Source organism: Pantherophis guttatus, chromosome 5, assembly GCF_059756535.1.
Source record: "Pantherophis guttatus breed Tessera chromosome 5, ASM5975653v1, whole genome shotgun sequence".
In the NCBI taxonomy this organism is placed as follows: domain Eukaryota; kingdom Metazoa; phylum Chordata; class Lepidosauria; order Squamata; family Colubridae; genus Pantherophis; species Pantherophis guttatus.
In genome coordinates, this window is record NC_142067.1 from 74,926,629 (window position 1) to 74,944,169 (window position 17,541).

A 17,541-nucleotide genomic window follows, 5' to 3' on the forward strand; every position below is an offset into this window, starting at 1 on the left:
CCCCGAGAGGTCCTTTGTGACAAGTATTTATACAATCCAACTACATATGCATATCAGGGAGCGTTACATTTAACACGTAAGAACTAACCTCCATCAGTTTGCAAGGATCAAAGAGGAGAGGAAATAATAAACACCCACTAATACATTCATGTTCTCTGGCCAGTGTCTCAAGACAAAACATAAGAAGATAAGGGATTGAAAGACGCCTCAAGGGTAATAAAGGAAGCAGCATTTGTTATCTTGGGATATACATGACATTTGGAGTACAATAAACAGTGAGTAACAGGATGCATCTGTTTTGGGTCATTTTACCCTTTTACAGATAAGTACCTTCGTCAAATACCTTCGTCAATCCAGCAACCTTTTATCGGCACAGAAGAGGAACTTCAGCCTTGGCCAAAGTTTTAGGACATTAATATTCGAAGTTTAGCCAATATCAGAATTTGGTCTGCCTCACTAGGACACATGGTCACTCCTTCGACGGTGGGTTGCTTGATTAGAGCTTGCATTGCCAAAGCATACAAGATACAACACCTGCCTACACCTAGGCAGATAACAGTGCATTCCACCAGAAGCGCAGCCACGACTGGCGTGGGCGACACAGGCCTCTATTGAGGAAGTGTGTCGGTCAGCTACCTGGTCCTCCCCATCTCTATTCGGCACTATAAGTTAGACTCCTTTGCCTCGGCAGAGGTGGCATTTGGGAGGCGAATCCTCCAGAGAGTTCATAGTGTCGGGGGGGGGGTGTCTTGGGACCAGACTGCTCCCACACGTAGGGGACAGGCAGGTTTTGATATGTCCCATTCCTGGATGCTGTCGTACAGCTCTGGGGAGAATGGGTGTTGGCCCTACCTGAACACCATTTCTAGTAGAGCTGGAAGAGAGCATCCAGCCCCACCCTTATTAACATCTGGTCCACAGTCCGGGAGGGGCTACTGTTTTGCAGGTCACAAGTTATTCATCACTATGCCTTCACCAAATTTGGAAATCACCAGACAAGGAGGAAGTGACCAGAGATGCAAATAAGATCACGTGCTCAGTCTCCGTGCAGAAGATAGAGCTACTACCCATTCCTGGATGCTCTCTTCCAGCTCTACTAGAAATGGTGTTCAGGTAGGACCAACACCCATTTTATCGCTTTCTTGGTAAATTTAACATGCACCTCTCTGGGTAGGTTATTTCTCATTGCGTATCTTGTATGCACGCTAAATATTTCATCAGTGTCATTCAAAATTCTCTCCTTGGTTTCCTCCATCGCTTCTGCTAGCAAATCTGCCATTATCTCTGCTAAATTTCCCCCTTTCTCTTCTTCCATGTTCTGAAATCTCAGATAATAATCTGCTCGATCCATTTCTAAGGAGATAATTGCCTTCTCTTTGTTTCTGTCTGCCGCTGTCAGTCTATAATCCAGCTCCCCCACTTTTTTTTTTGTTAATTCGGCTTTTTCTTCTACTTTTTGCATTCTTTGCTCATTTTTCTCCATAATCCCTTGAACTTTTTAAAATTCCCCTTCTACTTCCCCCATTCTCTCATCTAATTTGCCTATTCTTTCATTCAAGTCTTCATGAAGAGTTTGTATCATATTCTTTCATTCTAATTGCATAGCATTTGCTTTCTTCTTGTGCTATAGAATCTAATAGAATCTTGTTGTGCCATAGAATCTAGTACAGCAGGACTAGAAATTGCAGAGGATGACACTGAGGAAAATGCTGATGTTGTTTTCTTCATCTTGTAATGTCTTGATCTTTGTAATCCACCAGATATAGCTCGTTGTATTTCCAAGCCAATTTATGTATTGGCCTGCCAAAAAACAAGAAAAAAAGAGCAGCAAAACACAAGGAAATGAAAAACCAAAAAGAAAAATAGGAAACCAGAGTAGTAACAAAAAAAAGAAAAAAAAGCCAAAAAGTTTTGTAATCCACATCTCAAGAGTTTTTCTTGCTTCTTTTCTTCAGGTTTTTCTTACCTTAATCCAAATTACCTCAGAGAGAGGAAAAATAAAATTTATAATCCAAATCAACCTCCCAGGCCCCCAAATTCCAGTTATTCCAAAAGAAAAATTCACAATGTTACCACATGGCAGCAAAAAGATTTAAATAGGAAAAATAGAGGAATAAATAACAGCCACTTTGGAAAAATAATAATAAAAGCCTTATTTCAAAGTGCGACAAAAAAAAAACAAGGAAGAATTTCTCCTTGGCCTGTTCTGTTATTTTGCCTTTCAAGTTTCAGGAGCTGCACTATTCAGATGAAAAACAACAACAAAGCTTCCAGTGCTCCGATCTCTGACAATCCAAACAACTTCTTATCAATTTAATTCATAGGCTCCCAAGGGCACATCTCATCCTTGCTCTAATGTTTTTCCAATTTTCACTATTGCCTCTAGATGGCACTGTTGCTCAGTTCAGTTCAATGGGAAGACAAAAAAAGAAAACGGGGGGAAAAAAGTTTTTTCCCTTTAAAAAAAAGTTCTTATAGTTTTTTAGCTTGGTTGTTATTCCCCAATCTGAAAATTAAAATATCCAGTCCAGTTTTCTGACTTTGCTCTTCAAACAGCTCTTTCTAAGCCAATTTTTAGTTTAACTTTCTTAGTTCTTTTGGCTCCTCCTGCCTTCCTTGCTGTTGTTCTTCTGGAGATGGAAGGAAAAGGCCAATTCCACCTCTTCCTTTTAATCCCCCTCTCTTCTCCTCTGTTCTTTCAAGGGGGTTCTTTACAACAATTTTAAAAGAAGTTTCAAAAGAATACACATCCCACCCACACCGATCACTCCTTCATCCACCTCCGTGCTCTTGCTGTGACTGCCCCAGCTTCATAGCATCTCGCAATGGCTGCCTTATCAGTTGTCAGCTTAGGGAGCTTTTTCTGGATCAGTCAGGGAATTTGCGAATTCCCTGAGATTGTTGGAATGTGCTTCCCTTGCTCACCGTCCCTACAAGACAGCTTCGGTCCCTAGAGACCACCTGGCAACAGAGATGTTGGTAATTTAATTCTGTATCCTTTAAAGGAATATTCTATACCCTGTCTGACTACTTAGGGTGGAATAATGTAAAATACATACTGGAACTGCATTTCAACTCTTCCCACCCTGATCTGCATACAGTTAGAATAGTCTAAAACAGTGGTTCCCAATCTTTTTTTGGCCATGTCCCACCTAAGCATCACTAAAATCCTGATGCTCCCCCCCCATGACACATAATTCATACTATTAAAAAAGTGAATTCCTACTCATGCGGAGGAAGCCTAAAAGGCCATTAACTTGGTTTAAACAAGGTTCCAAAGAACATGGCATCCATGAAAAACAAAAGAATGAAAGACAGTAGAAGTACTGAGGAACTTAAATAATAGTATGAAGGGATATGAAAAAACAGCAAATAAAGTTTCAAAACATATAATAGAGAACTGAAGTGCATAAATATAAAATAATTTTAATGAAAGCTTTTTCTGTAATACTTTGATCATATTAATTACTATGCATATTAAAATAAAGGTACCTAACAAATTCAAAATACAATTTGAGCTCACCTCAAGATTATATTTCCAATGCAATCCTATGCATGTCTACTCAGAAGTAAGTACCATTGTCTTCAATGGGGCTTATTCCCGGGAAAATTATGTAGGATTGCAGCTTTAGTCTACTTAAGTTAGTGAGATACTTGTGCTTGATGCTGATGCAGACAGATTTTATATTAGGCTCCAATTTAGTCAGCTTCATTCTAAAGTCTCCTCGTTCAGTGATATCTAGTCGATTTCTTCAACAGCAAATCATTTACAGCACTAAAGCCACATTCAGCTAAATATGAAGATGGGAACGATAACAGCAATTTTCTTGCAAAGTAGGTTGAATTTGGATATTTAGTTTCTGTCTCATCACAAACCATGCCATCGCTCCTTTTATATTGAATAAAGTTTTAAGTGGCTCATCATTTTGCATTTCCAAGAAGATGGCGCAGAAAGGGGGAATATTTTTTTAAAAATCTTTGTTTAATTTATGAATAAGATTGTCATGAACGAAAGGGGGGTTGTAACCTATGACCCCCCCTACTCGCCCACTCAGTTTGAACCTGCAGTTTAGTGGGGAAATGCTTTGGTAGTTCAGTAGGTGGAGGTGAATCACACAGGCCTGGCAAGGCCTACTCATGCGTGGCCCAGTCCCAAATTGCTCTGAGAGGAAAAGTCATGTAAAACATGGCCTGGGCAAACACAGACTAAAAATAACTATAAATCTAACAATTTCTTACTTAAACTTGGGTCCTGGTTCTGTATCCTCACTGTTGGGCTTCTCCCAGCAGCCATCCACTCTGTCTCCCCACAGAGCAGCTCTCCCTGCAACCACCCAGCAGGAAAGCCCACAGGAAAGAGAGAGACTCTGCCAGTCCCATAATCCTTAGTGGGAACACATCTGATTGGCTGGCAGTTGCTCCCTACTCCCCCCAACTGGGATATCGCTTTTCAGACCAGGCCCTAGGACAGTGATGGCTAACCTTTTTGCCATTGCATGCCAAAACCGGGGGGAGCACGGGAGTGTGTATCATGTGCGTGCATGCCCACACGCCCGCCCCCACGTGCCCCACCCTCCTGCATATGTACATGTGATTCCCCCCACCTCCCACGCATGCGCACATGACCCATACTCCGTGCATGCGCGCCGCCCCGCCATCCCCCTTTTTGGGCCTGGCAAGTCTTCCTGAAGCCTCCTGGGACCAAAAATGGCTGGGGGGGGGGTGCTGCAGGAACCTGGAAGTGTGTCAATGAAGTGCCCCCCAGCCTGCCACCAAGAACAAGCCAGCACAGCCCCCTGCCCCTTCTGCCAAGGGAGCGCACCCATGGCCGGCGCGTCTCTTACCCTGGCGCCAGAGAGATGTACCTTTGGCACAGACTCCGCTTCTGTGGCAGCGCTGCTCGTTCTCAGTGGCCCCCATCTCACCCACCACTGAGAACAAGCAGCACGGCCTGATTCCTGGCAATCCACCAGGAGGAAGGAGGAATTGGGTTGTCCCAACTTGAACTGAAGTGGCACCAGACAAATTTCTGTCTACCTATGAGTATTCCATATTATCAACCATCACATGCAGCGTGGGATATTCTTTTTTTTTTTTTTCCAAAAAGTTTTTTTATTTTTTTTCCAAACATACAAACTACATCTTTTCAGAACAGAGCTTTGATCCGGTCATCAATTTGTTCAATATTTGGTCATTTTTAACAAAATTTTATCTATTCTATTTTGCCATAACACTTATTTCTTAATCTTAAATCGCATATTCAACTAATACCATCTTTAAAAAAAAATTAACACATATTTACTTAATCAAAACAATTACTCTTTTATTAGCTCACTTTAATCTTAATTCAATTAATAACTCATAATACATTTCAGTACAGTTCAAACATATTTATATTTCATGATACTCATTAAATCCTTATTCCATTATTACTTTATCAAATTTAAATCTTATCTTTAATCTTAAAAATATAGCAATTTAACATTTAAACATATAACACCAATTAAGTAATTTTTGTTTATAAATCATAATCATATATTGTTTCAATTTTCTTTTTTACTTAAGTAAAAAATGTTCAAATTATTATAATTGCTAAGCAATATTCCAATTATTGTAGCTGTCAATTTTCTAATTTAACCTTTTCTTTTATCTTTCCACTATTAATCCCAGTATACTCATCTTTATTCCACTGTTAATCCCAGTATGTTCCTCTTTATTTTTCTCACTGCTAATCCCAGTGTTATCAACTTTGTTCCAATATTAATCCCAGTGTAATCATCTTTATTTTTCTCACTGTTAATACCAGTGTTATCAACTTTGTTCCAATATTAATCGCAGTGTAATCATCTTTATTTTTCTCACTGTTAATCCCAGTGTAATCATCTTTATTTTCCAGAGTGCTGCTCCCACTGTCCATAGCTGGGATGTTCCCCCAGTTCTTGACACTAACTGAGTGTGAGCTGATTAAACTCTCCCTGTTAAGGCACGCCTCTAATCCCATCATGCTCCAGTCTATCACTCAGTTACTGACAAGAGCTGACATGAATTAAGAGCTGTGGTAACTAGTTTGGAATTTCCTTCAATTTTCTATCTCTTTCTCTCTCCCTGTGCTTTATTGCGTTTAGAATTTTTGTTAATTTTGATTAGCCTTTTTTTCTTGCATGTGGATATATATCCCCTTCTCTGATTGTGCTGCTGTTGGCTTGCGGTGTGTCTGGGCCCCGGGCCGCCCACGCCCCACGGAATTGCAGCCGCCGGATTCCGACTCTTCGGGGCCACTGCTCCCTTATTGTTGTCGGCGGCTTCGGGGTTGTGTCACTTCAAAAGTGCGCTCCCCACGCTTCAACTGCTCGGCCGGCTGTGCGAGGGACAGCAATTGAGAGAGAGAGCCTTGATAGTACAGGGGTTTAGTGCACCCTGTAATTAACACAGCTGCCTGCAATTTCTGCTGGTTCGAATCTCTCCAAGGCTCAAGGTTGACTCAGCCTTCCATCCTTTCTAAGGTAGGTGAAATGAGGACCCAGTTTGTGGGGGCAATAAGCTGACTTTGTATAAAAAACATACAAAAGAATGAAGGCTATTGCTTAACGCATTGTAAGCCGCCCTGAGTCTCCGGAGAAGGGCGGCATATAAATCAAATTAAAAAAAAAAAAAAAAAATTGGCGCGCAGGATTGCCGCCACTTTCAAACGGCGCCGTTTTTGAGGCTGACTTCGGAGAAGCGTCACGACTGAGGTGCGCTCTCCACTTATCATTTCGCCTTCGGAAGATCGCCCCGGCAGCGTTTCGCCTGGCTTGCTCGAGGAGACGGGACTGTCTCTTGGCCCTCTGGTCTGACAACGACGACGGGCGCCATTTTGGAAGGTCTCGGGAGCACTCGCCATCTTGCGGTGTCCCTTCCTAGCGCCCGCCATTTTCCTCAGGGGCGGTGCTTGCTGCTACTATAATTCATTACTGGATTGAATTGTGAGGACTTCCTGGTAGCCCCGTAACACCTAAGGGCTTGGTGGACTTACGTTCGCCCGCCATTTTACCTCAGTCCCGGGGGAGGAGTTTACAGACGATAAAGGACTTTCCTCCACATCTGGATTCTGACGGCTTCCCTGACAGCCCTGCTATTCCTGGGCTTAGTGGAATAGAATTTGTCTTGCAGTGATCACTGTCTATACCTATTCAAAAAAAAAAAAAAGACTTTTATCTATTGCCTCCATTGCCCATCTCTTTAGTGGCATGGTGGATACCGCGCTCTCCTCTGATATTGAGCCAGAACAGAGCCCAGAACACAGACCTTCTAAACGGGCTAAAAAGTCTTCAAAGACGCGGTCTGAGTCTTCAAGCCGCAGGTCCCATAAGTCAAAAGCGACTAAAGGGATGGATAGAGATGCCCAGCGCCGGTATAACGCCTTTGAGAGACAGTGGGACAAGGCCCTCCGGGCGGCTGTTGCAGAAGTGGGCCTTGACTCCTGCGCACCTGACCTTGCCGCCTCTGCATCTGTGGCAGGCATTTCTTCGTCTTCCGGGTCCCCGGCATCTTCTCCTGAACGGGACATACATGAGAAGGCCCGAAAGACACAACAAGTACGACTGTCAAAAGGGGTGTCCCAGTCCTTGCTGGATGTGTCAGGAATTGGACTGGCTTCTTCGCAAGGACTGGCTCGTACTCTACCTGAGGCCACATTCACACCAACGGCGGCTGGCCTTCGCGGTCCTGATGGGGCCATTCCTCCGGTTCCAATGGATTTCCAACCCTTCTTTTCATCAGCCTTTTCTTCGTTCTTGGCAGCCGGTCTCCATCAGGCATCTCAGCCTCTACTGCCTACTCCGACTGTGCAGCCTGCCCAGCAGCAACACCAGGCAGCGTTACCCCAGGTCACGAGACAGCCATCCTCTGCTTCCCGGGCTGACTGATCAAGGTGAAGAATGTCCCGAGGACATCGAATTTTCGGATGATGAGGGATTAACCCCGGACTCCCCAGCCTTTACAGGGTTGTTTCGTCTGTCCATGTTTAAATCCCTGCTGCACAAGGCCCGAATGACAACCAATTTGGACTCTCCAGGTCTGGATTTGTCAGGCGCCTCGACTTCCACGGGGCCCCACAATGCCCTATTCCATTTGGCCAAACCAAAGATGTCATTCCGTGCCCTCGCCTGTTCCTGGACGTCTTGCAGTCTCCTTGGGGTCAACCTGGATCCTTAACATCCCCCAGCACCTTGGACAGGAAGCTGTATTGCGCCGCACCGGATCTCGAAGATCTTTTAGCCCTTCCAACTGTAGATCCCCCGGTGGCTTCCTTGGCATCCAATTCCGTGATTTCCACTGACTCCCTGGATGGACTGAGGTAGGAGGATCGCAGGGCGGAATTGGCTTTTCGCAGGTCTCACCAGGCGGTCGCCTGGGCGATCAAGACAGCGACCGCGACTTCTTTCTTTAATAGAGCCTCGCTCATTTGGCTAAAACAACTTCAACGGTTACCTCTGGAAGAGACTAGATTACATCAGGACATAAATAAGATTGTGGCTGCCACTGAGTACTCGGCGGATGCTTCCTTGAATTCGGTGAAGTTTGCCTCCCGTGCCCTAGCGTCCACGGTCTCCTCCAGGCGTTTATTCTGGCTTCGACACTGGAAAACAGACCTTAAGGCTAAGTGGAGACTGGCGTCTGCCTCTTATAAGGCGCCTAACTTGTTTGGGCCGGCATTGGAACCGCTCTTGATAGAGGATCGAGACAAGCGGAAGGTCCTCCCGACTTCCTACCGCCGTACCGAGAGGCGGTACACACCATATAGCCAGCGTCAGCCTTTTCGTTCCTTTCCCGGCACCGGCGGCTCCTTCTCCCGCAGACCCTATTTCTCTGGGTCCGACCGCCCCCAAGGAAGGAATTCCTTTCGTGAACGTGGCAGGTTTCACCAGCAATCTAAGCGCCCCTTCCGTGGCTCCACCTACCGGCAATCCCGCAGAGGCAAATGACTCACCCCTGACGAGTTCCATCGGTGGGTGGCTGCACCTATTTCATCATCAATGGACCCGTTCAACCAAGGACTCTTGGGTGCTGCGCACCATTTCTTCTGGTCTCTCTATCGAGTTTGTGGGACCCCCACCGAGTTGCTACGTCCCCTGCCCAGTTCCAGTCTCATTGGATCGTCACCAGTTAATGTTGCAGGAAATTGACCATCTCCTTCACATCAAGGCAATAGAACCTGTTCCCTCGGCCCAACGGGGGTCAGGTTTTTATTCGACCTTCTTCCTGGTGCCCAAAAGTTCGGGGGGCTGGAGAGGTATCCTGAACTTAAAACTATTGAACCTGTCGGTCCTGTACTGCAGGTTCAAAATGCACTCTCTTCGGTCGATCCTGCTGGGGGTGCGGCAAGGGGACTTGCTTCAATCGGTGGATCTCCGGGAGGCCTACTTACATGTCCCGGTGCACTCCAATCACAGACAATTTCTGAGATTCCAATACGACGGACAGCACTTCCAGTATCGGGCGATGCCATTCGGCCTGTCCTCCGCACCGCGCACCTTCACGAAGCTGGTGGCGGTGGTTGCAGCTGTACTCGGTCAATACCCGGTGCTACCTCGACGATGTCCTGATCCTCTCATCGTCCCCTGATCAGGCATCACGCGACAGGAGCCTCGTTCTGGATACTTTCGAACGCCACGGGTTCTCGATACTTTCGAACGCCACGGGTTCTCGATAAACCTCGAGAAGAGCCACCTGGTCCCAACTACGTGGCTCATTCATCTAGGAGCTTTAATAGATTGTGTCAGGGGGAAGGTTTTCCTCTCTCCAGACAGAGCTCAGAACATCAACGACCTGATTCTGCACATCCGAGTCCTGGAGAAGGTGCCTCTGATTCTTCTTGCTCGGGAAAATGGTGTCCTGCTAAAACATCGTTCCGTGGGCACGCAGACACTCCCGTGTTTTACAGTGGTTCCTCCTTCCCTTTCAGCGGTCAGGCCGTTCCTCCTCGAGCTGCCAGGTGTACTTACCTCCTCAAGTCCGTCTGTCCCTGGCTTGATGGATGTCGCCGGCGATGCTCAAGGGCTGCGAATTCCTGGAGCCGGAGAGACTTACCTTAACATCAGACGCCAGCCTCAAGGGTTGGGGAGCGCACCTCGGCAACCTTGTGACTCAAGGTCTGTGGTCAGCGACAGAATGTCTCTCAGCATAAATCTACTAGAGTTGCGAGCGGTTCGGCTGGCCCTCCTGTGCTTCCAAACTTCAGTGGAGGGCCGTCATGTTCTGGTCCTTACGGACAATACAACGGCCAAAGCGCACATAAGCAAGGAAGGGGGCACAAGGTCCAGGACGCTAATGTTCGAGGCGGAACATCTCTTCAACTGGGCGGAGCGTCACCTGTTATCGATGAAGGCGGATCACATATCGGGGTGGACAACGTATGGGCCGACTGGCTCAGCCGGGAGCAGATCGACCCGTCAGAGTGGCAACTCCACCCTCGTCTGTTTCACGAGATTTGTCACCGGTTCGGGACACCGGTAATAGATTTGTTCGCCTCTCGGAAGAACTCTCATCTGCCTCACTTCGTGTCCCGGTATCCGGACCCGTCAGCCGAGGACAGCGACGCTCTCACTTGTCCATGGCCAAAGGGCCTTATCTACGCGTTCCCTCCCATCCCTCCGCTGTCCCGGGTTGTGAGGAAACTGCTGCTAGAGAAGGCGGATTTAATCCTGGTGGCTCCCAACTGGCCTCGCAGGGCCTGGTATGCAGACCTCTTTGCCCTCTCCGTAGTACCACCTTGGGTGATCCCTCCTCATCAACTATCCCTTCGCCAAGGGGCCGTTTGTCATCCGGAGCCCCAGTGGCTCCACTTGGCCGTTTGGCATTTGAACGCATCATCCTGAAGAAGGCACATCTGCCAGACGATATTGTTGAGACTATACAGGCGGCCAGGCGGCCTTCCACGTGCTGTATTTATGAGGCCTCCTGGAGGGCCTTCTGCACCTGGAGGGCTTCGAGACTTGTGGATCCCACCTCTGCCAACGTGAAAGAGGTTCTGGAATTTCTGCAGACGGGACTTAAAAAGGGCCTAGGTCCAGCAACGTTGCGCCGCCAGACAGCGGCTTTGTCCACGGTCTTGAAATGTCCTCCCTATGAGTCCCTTTCTCACCATCCACTGATCAAAGGCCTCCTTCATGGCGCTACGAACTTGTGTCCACCTCCGGTGCACAGATACCCGACCTGGGACCTGCCCCTTGTTTTACAGGCTCTGACATCCCCACCCTTTGAACCTCTGGCTTCGACTTCCTTGAAGCATTTGTCTCTTAAGGTGGTGTTTCTTCTAGCTATCACCTCTGCTCGAAGGGTGTCAGAGCTTTCGGCTCTGTTGACTAGGGAGGACCTTTGCATTTTTCGGGATAGCGTGGTGGTTCTGAGACTTGATCCTACGTTCGTTCCAAAAGTGAACTCCCTATTTCACCGGGCACAAGAACTCACCTTGCCAGACTTCTGCCCGTCCCCACGGAACTCTACTGAACGACGCTGGCATAAACTTGATGTGAAATGTGCACTTCGTACATACCTTCGCAGGACTGCCACCTTTCGTAGGACGGAGGCCCTGTTGGTCTCTTTCCACCCGGCCTCCATGGGCCAGAAGATATCTGCGGCCACCGTTGGCAGGTGGCTCAAAGCGTGTATTTCCTTGGCGTATGAGTTGGCAGCGAAACCACTTCTGGACCGTATCCTACCGCACTCCACCCGCAGTTCATACGCCATTATAGGATTGACTCTTACGCTTTGTCGGACGCATCCTTTGGTCGGCGAGTCCTGCAGAGAGTTGTTTGTGACAGGGGTTTCGGAGGCAGCCAGTCTCCCGCCCTAATCATACGAGCTTGGGTATGTCCCAGCTATGGACAGTGGGAGCAGCACTCTAGAAAATGGACGTTGACTTACCTGAACGTCCCTTTTCGGAGTGCTGCGACCACTGTCCATTCCCTCCCCTGTTTGTGTTCTGGTGCTGTTGTTTCTTTCAGACTGTCTGCCTCATTCCATACTGGGGAGTTGTTTTTCCTTTCTCCTGTTGACTTGCCATTGGACTTCGCTGTTGTGCCTCGCTGTGCTTTCGTGATAGACTGGAGCATGATGGGATTAGAGGCGTGCCTTAACAGGGAGAGTTTAATCAGCTTTCACTCAGTTAGTGTCAAGAACTGAGGGAACATCCCAGCTATGGACAGTGGTCGCAGCACTCCGAAAAGGGACGTTCAGGTAAATCAACGTCCGTTCCATTGTTAATCCCAGTGTAATCATCTTTATTTTTCTCACTGTTAATCCCAGTGTAATCATCTTTGTTCCACTGTTAATCCCAGTGTGATCATCTTTATTTTTCTCACTGCTAATCCTAGTGTAATCATCTTTGTTCCAGTTAATCCCAGTGTAATCATCTTTATTCCCACTGTTAATCATCTTTAACTTTTATAAATATATTATTAAAAGTATTCAAATTATAACAATTGTTATAGATATTTAAACAATATCCCAATTATTATAACCATCAATTATCTCAAATAGTATCTTCTAACATCTTAATAAATTGGTTCATTATGTCCATTGCTATATTTTCTTTTAATATAGTCTAATTTACCTATATTTTAGCTTCAATCCCTATTTCATTTCTAAATATCTGTAATATATTTCTTCTCATATTTATTAATCTCAGTATAGTCATTTTATAAATCCGGGCCCTGGATTTTTTTTTTCCTTAATATTTTCCAACCTTTTATTCTCTTATCATTCACTGTTATTCTCCATTATCGGCGGGGACAGCAGCCAGAAGTGGGTGGTTCTCGTCTGTTCAGCTTGAAGGACTGAGACTGTTACAAAATTAAGCTTCTCCCTTGTTGCTAGGGATCTCCATCTTTTTCTCTCAGTCTTTCAGACTGGACAGACGTCTCGGATTTCTCTCCTATTGTTGATTACTATTGACTTCCCTTTATTTCCTGAACTGAATTTGACAACGATCTGTGAGTGATTGGGGACTTCGTCCTTTTGGACTTTGTCCTTTTTCCTGCAGGCTAGCTTGCCTGTGAAGGGATTCTTTCCCCCCCTCTGATCCCTTGCTAGATTCTCCGTTGAGCTTGCAGGCATTCCGGAGCGGACTTGGTTCGTTCACCAGGGGAGGGGGTGCTTTAGCGCTCAGTGGAACTTCACGCTCCCAGCGATCGGCTTGCGGTTTGAAGCTTCGCGCTTCTTGGGCGGCTGGTCGGGTGGCTTAATTATCATCTGGCAAGGACGCTGCCCGCCGCGTGGACCACTTGTGGAGCTTCGCGCTCCCGTTTTGCCCGCCTGCACTACGATCAAGGCGATTGCCGATTTGAGTTGCCTTCAGCTGGGCAGCGAGCTGTTAGAGAGCCGTTGGACTAAGAAAACGCCTCAGGAGCTTCGCGCTCTGCAATTTACCAGCCGGCAGCCATTTTTATCACGGGTTTCGCCTGGAAAGATTGCCTGAGCCAAATTAAAAGGCGACCAGTCTCCATCAGGAGCTGCTTTATTATTATTACTATTCACATGTTCAATTATTTATTCACATTTAATCACAATGTCTTTATCTTCTTTATTTTCCACTTCTGTGTCTTATTTCTCCATCTTCATTTTCTTGTCCACTCGTTCATTTCAATTTTTATATCCTCTACTTTTTATCCTTTATGCAACATTATAGTTATTTCTCTTATTTCCATTGTCCAAGTCAAATAATTATTCCAATTATACAAGTTCTGTTGGGTTCCCTTCTATTTCTGTAGAATATTGTAGAATAGAATCCCTTCTATTTCTGTAGAATTCTGTTAAATACTGTAGGACAGTGGTTCTCAACCTTCCCAATGCCGCAACCCTTTAATACAGTTCCTCATGTTGTGGTGACCCCCAACCAGGGGTGGGTTCTAAGATTTTTTACTACCGGTTCTGTGGGTGTGGCTTATTTTGTGGGCATGGCTTGGAGGTCATGTGACTGGGTGGGTGTGGCTAGCTGGTCATGTGACCGGGTGGCCATGGCTATGTATATAGGGATTACTCAGAGGGCTGAAAAAAGTCATTTCTGACAGGTCCTCGCACTTTTGACTGGTCCTTACACTTATGACTATCCTCACATTTATGCCCGTGCAGCATTCTTAACAACCATGTCAACTGCTTCTCTTCACCATGGTGATAAGATAGGGCAAAAAACATAAAATGTGAGGACAGTCACATTTTAAATTCGAGGACTGGTCAAAAGTGCGAGGACCAGTCAAAAATAACCTTTTCAGCCCTCTGAGTAGTCCATATGCATAAAAGGATACAGCAATAGATAGGGATAAAGGAAGGGAAGGGAAATTAGAGTAGGAGTGAGGGTAAGAGTAGGAGGAAGAGAGGAGGAGAAGGAGAAAGGAAGAGGAAGTAGGGAGGAGAAGAAGAGGGGGGAAGAGAAAGTAAGAAGGAAAGAAAAAAGAGAGCTGGTAGGTTTGAGGAGAAAGATTGCTGTACAATAAAAAAGATGAAAGGGAAGAAAACCAACCCCAAACAAATATGAAGATATTAAGATAAAGAATGAATTGTTAAACTTTAAAGAATAAAAGAGAACAAATATGAATAAATAGCAATAATTAGAAACACATATACAAACATACAATGTATTTTCTTTGAACAGAGTACTTGGCCGGTTCACAAATTTAAACAGTGTTTAGTCATTTCAATTAAATTTACATTTCTATATTTCCTTTTTGCCATATTTATTCCTCATCTATTTTTTAAAAAAAACCAATATTACCCTTCATCCTCATCTCTAATCTTAATCAAATTCAATTTTTCCCTTCTATATTATACCCCTTCCCATTGTCATCTATTCCAATTATTTCCATGCAATCCAATTTCTTACAAATCAATTAATTATATTTACCAATAATAATAAACCAAATAATTGGAATAGAAAGTATTTTTTTTTCCTTTGGGGTTTAATAAACACCATATATCATTTAGATTCAGCCATATTAAAAAAAGTTTTTGGCAGTAAAAAAAGCATTCCTCTTTTTTTGTTTTTTTTTATTACAAATATAATCATTTCTTATATCTATTATTCCATTATAATCACCCACTATACATATATTTGAATAGTCCACCTCAATAATCATATGCAATTTCCTATAAAATTCTTCCTGTTTTTTGTTGGGAGCGTAAATATTAATTAATAACATCCTAATTTCTCTTCTTATCACTTCAATCATAAGTACTCTTCCTTTGGGATCCTCATTACTTTAGCTATTATTTCTTTTCTGACATATATCACTATCCCTCTCTTCCTTTTTTCTGACAATGCTGCAAACAAGTTCCCTAATTTATTGTATTCCAGATATTTCTTGTCTTGTTTTCTAATATGTACCTCTTGAAGACATATTATATCTACATTCTGTTTCATTAATTTTGAAAGTATCTTTTTCCTTTTTGTCTGATCATTCAGTCCATTTATGTTTATTGATAGTAGTTGGGTTCTTTTCTCTATTTTCTTATTTGTCTGCCGGTCTCTGATTTCTGGTTGCCCTAATAGTTCTTTTTGGTCTGATCCTAGTTTCCTTTCCTTCATCTTGGTTTTCCATTGTCACCCTAGTTCTTTCTTCCATTTCCTCACTTCCAGATCCTTGTGTTTGTTCTTCTGTACTAACTATTTCCAATTGCTCTCTGCTGCTTGAGCTTTACTCCACCCCTGTCAATTGATCGAATAATTCTTGGGCTTTGTCCAAGTTGTCAATTTTAATTTTTTTCCTCCTGCCAAGTTATTATCATTCCTTCTGGGATGATCCACCTTAATAGAATTTTTTTGTATTCAGTAGTGATGCCAGGAACCTATAATCCCTCTTTTGTTCTCGTATCCATCTAGGAATCTGTTTTAGTGTTATGATTTCTGTCCCTTTATAGAGTATTGGTTCTTCTTTTGTAGTTTTATATACATCCTCCCGAACCTTTTTGCGTGCAAATCTAACATGTACCTCTCTTGGGAAGTGGTGACATCTTGCATAGTTAGTTTGAACTCGATATATTTCATCAAGTTTGTTCCTAATCTCTTGTTTGCCTCTTTGCAGAGCTTCAGCAATCAGTTCCGCCATTATCTCCCCTAAATTCTCTTCTTTTGTTTCAACTACATTCTGAAACCTCAAATAGAAAGCGGCTCGGTCCATTTCAAGATCTATCAGGGAATTTTCCAAATCCTTATTTGCCAGCATTAGTTTTTGGTCTACCTGTTATAATTTTTTTTTAGTTTGTTCTGTTTTGATTTCGACTGATTTAATTCTTTATTCATTTTTTTGTATTGCCTGTTGGATTGAATCCATTTTGGTATCTAATGTTTGTATATCCAGTTTCAGGTCACCATGATTTTTAACCATTGTTTCTTGCAGTTTCATCATGGTGTCCTGTATTGTAACCAGTGTAGATTGCATCATTTGAACCGATAAGTTAGTATTAGGTTTTTCTGCTGGGAGCATCATATCTATTGTTTTCTGGTTTGTTGGGGAGGCCATCGCCACCGTCGGATTTGATGCTGCCTTTTCCCCTGCTCTTAGGATTGTGGTAGTAATAGTAGTCATTTCTTTTAAGATTCTACTTTGTTCTCCCAGAATATTGTAAATTTTTGCCCAAATTACCATCCATTGTTGTCACTGAGTTTGCTTATCTATTATTTATAATCTAAATATATTTTACCCTCTAGTTTCTATTTCTATTGTATTATCCTTAATTACTTAATCAGAGATTTACAATTATATATCAATAACTCAACATAAAGATACAGTACAATATAATTACAATCCAGTTACAAATTAATTGCTTAGTTAATTACTTACAGTAAATTGAGTTATATTATATGGATATAATTAATATAATAGGTATTTCTACTCTTAAATATTTAGTTTACAAGAATTTATAAAAGTTTATAACTATTTCTCTATTGAATCTGATTTCTTCACCATAATCTAAATAATCAATATTTATTAATAATACTAATAACACTTAATCTATACATTTTTAAATATGACCGGAACAATATCAAATATCAAAACAAGAACCAACAAAATTATTTAAAGGAAGAAAAGGGGGAATTTCTATTTCCAAATCCTTAATCACTGTCTATAATTTGTCAATATTCCACACAAGACAAAGCCTCTGTTATAACATTCAGTTTTTGTTTTTTTCCTCTTCCCCCAGATGTTCCAATTTCTTGACTGATCTCAATCTCGTTTCCGCAACACCACTGTTCTCTTTTCTATTTAATCACTTAATATTATATCGTGTTATATTATGTTCAAATCTCCTTATCCTGCCGTTCTCCTTCTTTTTTCCAGTCACTCTCTTACTGTTTTTCCTTGGCTTTCTTACTTCTGCCGGTAGATCCAATTTAGCCTAGTCACTTCCTTTCCTCTTCATTCCACTTTTTCTCGTTGAAAATCATCAATTTGTTCTTTCTGATGTCACTTTCCCCAATACTCCAAATCTTCCCATTTATTTTCACCGTTGTCCTCCGCTCCCTCTCCTACATTCGTTTTCACGCTTACAATCTTATTCAAATCC

The 17,541-nt window shown here is 43.5% G+C and overlaps 1 protein-coding gene across 9 annotated transcripts in view; it reads left to right on the top strand.

Moving 5' to 3' along the window:
* The window catches only part of KLHL15 (kelch like family member 15), a 90,051-nt gene that overhangs the window by 50,529 nt on the left and 21,981 nt on the right, over nucleotides 1–17,541 (top strand). Inside the window, exon 1 of one of the 9 annotated variants that reach the window (XM_034433173.3) lies at nucleotides 975–1,113. The exons of the other annotated variants lie outside the window; for them this stretch is intronic. The gene's annotated coding sequence lies outside the window, so the exon portion shown is untranslated. Of the gene's footprint in view, nucleotides 1–974; nucleotides 1,114–17,541 lie in introns of those variants that run through there. 9 annotated transcript variants of the gene reach the window in all.